This window comes from Gopherus evgoodei, chromosome 6 (assembly GCF_007399415.2).
Source record: "Gopherus evgoodei ecotype Sinaloan lineage chromosome 6, rGopEvg1_v1.p, whole genome shotgun sequence".
Taxonomy (NCBI): domain Eukaryota; kingdom Metazoa; phylum Chordata; order Testudines; family Testudinidae; genus Gopherus; species Gopherus evgoodei.
The window spans coordinates 71,469,278-71,476,924 of NC_044327.1; the positions used below are offsets into that span (position 1 = coordinate 71,469,278).

The 7,647-nt window shown below is 44.1% G+C and overlaps 1 protein-coding gene across 7 annotated transcripts in view; it reads right to left on the reverse strand.

Annotated features, from left to right (window-relative positions):
• PAM (peptidylglycine alpha-amidating monooxygenase) overlaps positions 1 to 6,418 on the reverse strand; it is a 237,785-nt gene extending 231,367 nt beyond the window's left edge. For 6 of the 7 annotated variants that reach the window (XM_030566386.1, XM_030566385.1, XM_030566384.1 and 3 more), the window contains exon 1: positions 6,339 to 6,418. The gene's annotated coding sequence lies outside the window, so the exon portion shown is untranslated. The remainder of the gene's footprint in view (positions 1 to 6,338) is intronic. The other variant, XM_030566378.1, reaches the window with a different exon arrangement.
• Between the last annotated feature and the right edge of the window lie 1,229 nt (positions 6,419 to 7,647).

Here is a 7,647-nt window from a genome sequence, read left to right on the forward strand (position 1 = left end):
GGTACACTAAAGCCGTGGGACTAGCGGACCTCCAGCAGGCAAGCTGCCAAAGGCAGCCTGCCTGCCATGCTTGGGGCAGCAAAAAAGCTAGAACCGTCCCGATAATACTGAACAAAAAGGGCCTGAAATAACCTTACATGCAACAAAGTTATAAACAAGCTGCTTCTACTCCACTCATTGTAAGGAAAACAGATCATTGACAAGTATAAAATAAGTTCCACTCAAAAACTTCTGTTTCGAGAACATTAATATCAAAAAGCTGGGGTTGGCCATGCAACCTTAACCCTGCCCTTTTTGTATGTGAATTACAGTTTTGTCTTTAATTACACGGTCATGTTCTTTTTCTCATAATACAACAGTCCACTACAACATAAGGTACAAGAGCAGCTCTCTATAGTGTCTATTATTCCTGTATACTTACAACTGTTCAAAAATCAAAATTCCCATCCCTTCTGATATTTTGACATTTGTTTTTATCTTAAATTGGGACAAAGTCATATAGAATTTTTTTCATGCAACACAAAGTTCAAATAAAGTTGGTTCAAAAATGCTGAAACAAAACATTACAACTTTCCTGGAAAGAAACATTTCATTCTGGTTTGTCAAACTAGATCTAAATGTTTTCTTTCAACATTTACCTGTGACTCTTGAGCTGTCATTGTAACTCATGGGAAGTCTGGTTTTGGTTCCCTCACACACTATTCTCATCTACCAGCAAGGTTTCCTGAGCAGACTGCATTTCCCATGATGCAGCAGAGAACCCTCTTCCCTTTCCTCTCCCCTTCCCCTCTCCCCCAGTTGAACTGATATTGAGAAACCCAGCTTATCGAAAATGGGGGCATGAGTATCCAAACCACTTTTCCTATGATGCACTGCAACTGTTTAGGCAAAAACAGAACAATGGCCAGGAACAGCGAACTACGGGAACTCGGCGCTGCAAGCGGCTGTACCTGCGGATGCTCAGGTAAACAAAGTGTCTTATGGCCCGCCAGGGGTTTACCCTGAACAAGCCACGAACCAGGTTTGGGAACCCCAGTCTAATGGATACAAAACAAAAACATTTTGATTTAGTTTGACAAACTGTACTATTTTGATTCATGTTGACCAGCTCCCAAACTAAATATTTTGTTTCGATTTTTTCCCTCAATGGAAAATCTACATGGTTTGGGGAATATGAAATTTCCCTGCAGAAAACGTCTATTTTGCAGAAACTGTATTTTTCACTGAAAAGACTGCAATGGAAAATTCCTGACCACTCTAATAGTTTCACTAGGTTCATGATCATAATGGTACAGAAATATGCCAGGTTACTGTGATTTTAAAGCAGAAATACCCACTGAAATAATTTCTGTCTAAAAGTGTTCTACTTACTCCTGTTTCAAATAGGTCATGTCATGTTCGGACCCCAGCTCTCTGTATACCAATAGCATCTCCACTAATGTGCGCAGATTTTAGGATCAGCTTTTAAGAAATCACTATATAAACTGCAGCTCCAAAATATACACTTGCAAACACTGTGCTCAAAAGATACTATTTGAATATGCAAACATTGTACTTGTGTATGCAGACACTAATTTTTCATGTGCAACAAACATTTTTGGCCGTTTATCTATGTATTTATATTCCTCCTCTCAATCACTGGAGTGTCCAGGCTTCTCACAAGTATTCATGAATTTATGTTCTACTCCCATTTGAGGTAGGGATATATTTATATACATTTTAAAAATGATGAACTGAGGTAAAGAGACATGAAGAGACTTGTCCATCCAGGAAGTCTGAGACAAAACAAGGAACTGAATCCCAAATTTGACTGCAGTACATCTGTCTTGTACCTTTACCACATACCACTCTTACTTCACCAAAATTTAGCTGAGTTTTGAAAATTCAGCCCTTAAAACTAAAGAAATGTGCCATAATCAGCAATAATTTTGAATGACGCTACTTTTATGAGCACCAATTTAAGTTTTCCTGTCTTATTTATTTTAAACATCAGATTGATAGATCTGGAAAAAGGCTTCCCTATAGCCACGAAAACAGATTAGAGAAAGGCACTCCACCAAGGAGTAAGACTCAAAACCAAGGCTGCAGATAAAGTAGATCTTTCCTTCTCACATCAGCCCAAAAGCTCTGAACTGTGTGCGTGCGCACACACTTGGAGATGGAGAAATGTGGAGCAGCCAAGACAGAAAGAGAGAAATCAGCTTGATAGCCTTCACCTATACAGTCTGATTATCTCTGTTGTGCCCTTCCAAATTGTAATTCTCTGCAGTTAAACCTGGTACCTAATTCTGTCTCAGAAAAATCTTTTATTTGTTAGGCATAAGTAGTGCAACCGATGTAATGTAAATTGAACTCAACTAACTAAGCTTGATATGTGAGGATCAGAGTAAAATATAGCTTTAGATTTCCTCATTTTTAAATTAAAGCAGAATATTTTCAATATTTCTTGTGTTACTTTAATGGACTAAGATGTTTATGATTATTATTCTTTACAAATAATCTATATTATTATTTCTGTGTCTTACACTAGAGTTCTCTGTTTGCTTGGAAGTATTTCAACTTGGATTGAAATGGTAGTAACTGAATAAAAACAAAAAAAAAAAAAGCAAATTTTGATAATATACATAGGAATTGCCATTGTAGATCAGATCCATGATCTAGTCCAGTAAACTGTCACCAACAGTGGCCAGAACCAGATGCCTCTGACAAGGTACAAAAACCCACAGTACACAAGTGAGATGTAACTTGCCTTCATGACGTCTTATCCTAAAGTTTAGACTTTGGCTTAAACCAGGGCTAAAATTCATCCGGAGCTGTTCAGAGCTTTTCACTTCTCCAAGGCAGAAGCTGCAAGCCCTGGTGCTCTGGGAAATACTCTATGAAAATTTAAGCCCTGGTTTAACCCCTGAAGCATGAGATTGTATCTTACTTCCAAAGTTTTGTTGGAACTGTTATAACTCTACATATCTTTGTTATCCATATAAACATCCAATCCCTCTGTGAATCTTACTAGATTTCATGTTCTACTGACATCCTGTGAGTGAGTTCCACAGTCCAATTATATGTGAGCAGAAAATATTTTTTCCACTTACAATTTTGATTTTGCTACCTTTCAGTTTAATTGAATGCCCCCATGTTTTTGCACTCAGACAATGACAACCTGCAAGATTATAACCTGTTGTTTCCCTTTGAGTAGGGGTGAAAGTGGGCCAGTACAGCATACCAAAAAGTGGCCGTCGGTACCGGCCTGCACACAGCTGACTTAAAGCACTGCTATGGCAGCGCTTTAAGGACCCTGCTTAAATTGCTGTCCTGGCAACACTTTAGCATCATTGCCCCTTTTGCCTACCCCTAGCCGCTGACAGATGCGGGGGGGGGGACAAAAGGAGCAGCTACCCCGGGGCCAACGATTTAAAAGGGCCTGGGACTCCAGCCGTCCCTGCCGCTATTGCAGCAGCAGCCAGCGCCCTGGGCCCTTTAAATCGCTGCTGGAGCCCTGGGCAGTGCAGATAGGCTGGCTAGGGGACACTGACCCCCTGCAGTCCCACCACTTCCCCCCCTCAAGGCCTGGCCCCCGTACCAGTAAGTCCTCTGTGTTACTTTCACCCCTGCCTTTGAGCCATAACAATACTTAACAAGGAGGTAATATGCTAAACATATGTTCTGTCCTTACATACATATGTATAACTCATTGCAATCATGGCACTTGTAGACACGTATTCAAGACCAAACTTTGTCTCAGTCTAAATACCGTGACACCCATTGCACATGCTTAAGTCACTCCCAAAATAATAGACAAAGTGAGGTGTGTCAAACTAAACCCCTCTTGGAACTCCCCAGATTTGGAGCTCCCTCCCTTGCTTCATAAACAAATGTAACAGGCTAATAAATACAATATAAAGCCTTGTTTTTGCAACTCAATCTGTACATTTAGAACAGGAGTAGGCAACCTATGGCACGTGTGCCAAAGGCAGCATGCGAGCTGATTTTCAGTGGCACGCACACTGCCCCGGTCTTGGCCACCAGTCTGAGGGGCTCTGCATTTTAATTTAATTTTAAATGAATCTTCTTAAATATTTTAAAAACCTTGTTTACTTTACATACAACAAAAGTTTAGTTATATATTATAGACTTATAGAAAGAGGCCTTCTAAAAACTTTAAAATGTATTACTGGCCCGCGAAACCTTAAATTTAAGTGAATAGATGAAGATTCGGCACAGCACTTCTGAATGGTTGCTGACCCCTGATTTAGAACCCTGCACAAACCTCTATAGAGATCAATGACTTCTGTGCATGTCTCCACCTGCACTGACCTAGTTGCAGGAGCAAGACCTAGATATTACACACACCATTTGGTTAATTATTAGCCCTTTCCCTAAAATTTCTCATCTTTTCACCACTGGTGCAACTCCCATGGTGGCAGCACTAAACCAGGGAAGGTGCCACATAGTCAGGAGTGTTTTAATCACCACATCATCTAACCCCTAACCCAGTTCTGAGTTTATTTTGTCATCCAGGAATTAGCTGATTCATTCTGTTAACAACATGAGATGACTAGTCATTTATATTTTATTTTGTACTGTGAATTTTAAATTATTGGATAGGAACTTTGTTTTGTTTTTAAATAAATCTAAATTGATCAGAAAAGTGCTAATTGTGGTTAAGATTTCTGGAAAGTCAGCATTTGGCTTCTGGAAGCTGGGACTATCAAAGGTTTGTTTTATTTTTTTCAATATACTACCACACAAGACATGTAAAGAATGGCCCAGGGCAGATAGGGATGGTGGAACCTTGTTTGACATCTGGCAGCGTAGGAAGGATTCAGAATACCAAGCTATATGCCTGTGGTTTTGTGATTCTTTTTGTTTGGCTTGATAATTAGTATTTCCATTTTAATACCTATACTTGAGTTACATTTAACATTTGTAATTTATACTGTCCTCCTCTGGAGAACTGTGTGCATGCGTAACTCATTATTTGTCACATAAGCCTCTTTCTGTCTTCATGTCATCTTTACAGAGTCATTCAAAATATACCTGATGCGAAATTTTACAGGGATAGTGTCAATTTACATTTTGACTTAATGTTTATGTTTTTCAAAAACAAAATTCTATAAAATCTAACAACCGAAGGTTTCTATTTCTTAAACATTCACTGAAGAATTCAGATTTTTTTTAAAAAGCAAGTATTCTCCAGTTGACAGAAGAAGCCAGAACACTGTAGTGCTAGGTAGCTTAAAGTGAAACTGACTATGACCAAAAGCCTATGTTAAATTGGTTTTCATTGCTCAGCATGTAGGTGCACAGAAGTCAGAGCATACACAATTTCAAACATGCAAAGTGTAAGAATGAAAAAGCACTTTCAATAGCAGATAAGTCAGATCCATTATAACCAAGATGGCACTATCCACAATTACAATTTAAAAAGCTGCACCACCATCCTTAATATACCTGTCTCTACTACCGACTCTTCCTCTCACCCCAAGACAAGCACTACGAGGTTTGTTGTGCTACTATCATATTAAAGATGTACCTGTGTGTGTATATATATGTAAGCAATGCAGCATAGGAAACTTTGGTCAAAGGGAAGCTAAAGTGTTTCTTGGGCAAGGTAGAAAGAACAGCAATATCAAGGTACAGCTAGAGGATGAGAAACACACACTTGTCAAGCAGCGCTGATCCACCACTCCAGAGACAGGAAGGGGTGTGAGTCTTCCATTAAACGGGAAGCCATAAAGCGACTTTCTAACCCCCGAAGTAACCAGGAAAACACAAAAATGGTCCTTTCCTCGTAGGAGACACAAACCGCTAAGCAACAGGGGCCGCAATGGAGACCCCCAACTACCGCCCCCGCCCGCACGAGCAGAGGGAGCCAGATCCTGGGGGGACCCGTTCTCTCCCCAGCAGCTGGGCGAGGAGCCTCCCTCTCCCCCGCGCTCAGCACTGACCCTCGGCCCGGAAACCAGCGGCCCGGGAGCGGAGCAGCTGGTGGCCTCCGAGCCTTGGGGCGACTCACACTCTACTCTTGGCCAAGCCGAGTCCGGCCAGCCCCGGCCCGGCCGCTGCCAGACGCGCGGGCGGCAGCACCCAGGAAAAGTTGCTCCCATGCAATGGCCCAGCCTGGGCCGGGGAACGAGGGGGCGCGCGGCGGGGGAGGTGCCCTTCCCTGCCGGGAAACACGTGCCCGGGGGGTGCCTGGGCAGGGGGCGCTTGTGCCAGGCAGGCAGGGCGAGGACGCTGCAGATGCCAGGGGAAGGGAGGACGGGGGTGGCCGCGCCCAGCCCCAGGGAATGCAGGAAAAACACAACTCTCCGGGGGCCGCAGCCTCGCGCACTCACCCGCTGCCCACCACGGCTCCGGCGTTGGCTGCTCCTCCTGGCCGCGGCCGCTGCTTTGCCCGCCTCGTCCCCCGCCTGACGCCGATCCCGCCCCGCCCCTAGGCAGAGCCACCCTCCCCGGCCCGGCCGCAGCTCCGCCTCTCGTCCCTCTCCGCAGAGCAGCGCCGGGAGCCAGCCGCGCACCCTTCCCGCCGGAGCCGCCTCTTGGCGAACCCTGCCCGCCCGGGGCAGCCTGGGTTGGGACAAACATCGTGGTGCAGGCAGCGGCCCCGCGCTGGCTATCGGGAGGGGGGTGCAGGGTGTCTGTCCCCACGTCGGGCTGTGGGGTGCGCAGTGTGCCCACGCCGGGCTGGGGGGTGCAGAATGTCGCAGAGCTTGGGGGTTGGGGTCAGGATATGCAATAGGATAAGCCCGTGTGTTGAGGCGTGAGTGTTTGTCTACGGGAGAGCCCCCAGTGCTAGGCATGGGGGGAGGGGCATTTCACGGGGAAACCGCCTGAGTTGGCATAAGAGATTAGAGAGAAAGAGTGTCTGCTAAGGGGAAGATGTCTTTGAGGGGATAAACCGTCCCTTGATTTTGGGAGAGTTTTTCTTCGGACAACGCTGTCTGAGAAAAGAGGAGGAAGAGTTGGTGCAGGCTGGGTACAAGCAGCTGAGAGACTCCTTTTAAGGGAGACTGGGATGTTCCTGGCTAGGGAAATCCTTGACAACATCCTGCTTTTGGTTCTTTCCCAGGCGGAATTCTCATTGTAAACAATCTGGAGAAAAGGGGGACAAACTAGACTAGAGGCAAAGAAAGAACATTGCTGTCACTGGAAAAGCTGCTGCACAGTCAACAGCATCAATAACTGAAAGCAGATTTGTTATGACAACATGCAAAGAAGAGGAACTAGAGAGCCTCTAGGTGCTGGCACTGTTGTCATGCTTTTGGAATAAAATTAACTGTAATTTTCAAATCTTACAGAGAAAAAGTAGCTTTGGTTGGCTTTCGGAAAGCTGATAGTGAGGAAGACTAGTGCCCCTTCTGTAGTAGGATGATCCAGCTGTGACAAACTCAGTGAGTTTATGCCCAAATCATGAGCCACAAGGACTCCTCCTTGTTTTTGTCTGAATGAAACACTCTATCAGATCCCTTTTGAGAGGTTTTTTAAAGCAGATTTAAAATTAATACCAACAGCTAGATTGTGCAACCCTTACATTGGTGACAGGTTTCAGAGTGCTAGCTGTGTTAGTTTGTATCAGCAAAAAGTACTTGTGGCACCCTAGAGATTAACAAATTCCACTGCATACATCCAGTGAAGTGGGTTTTA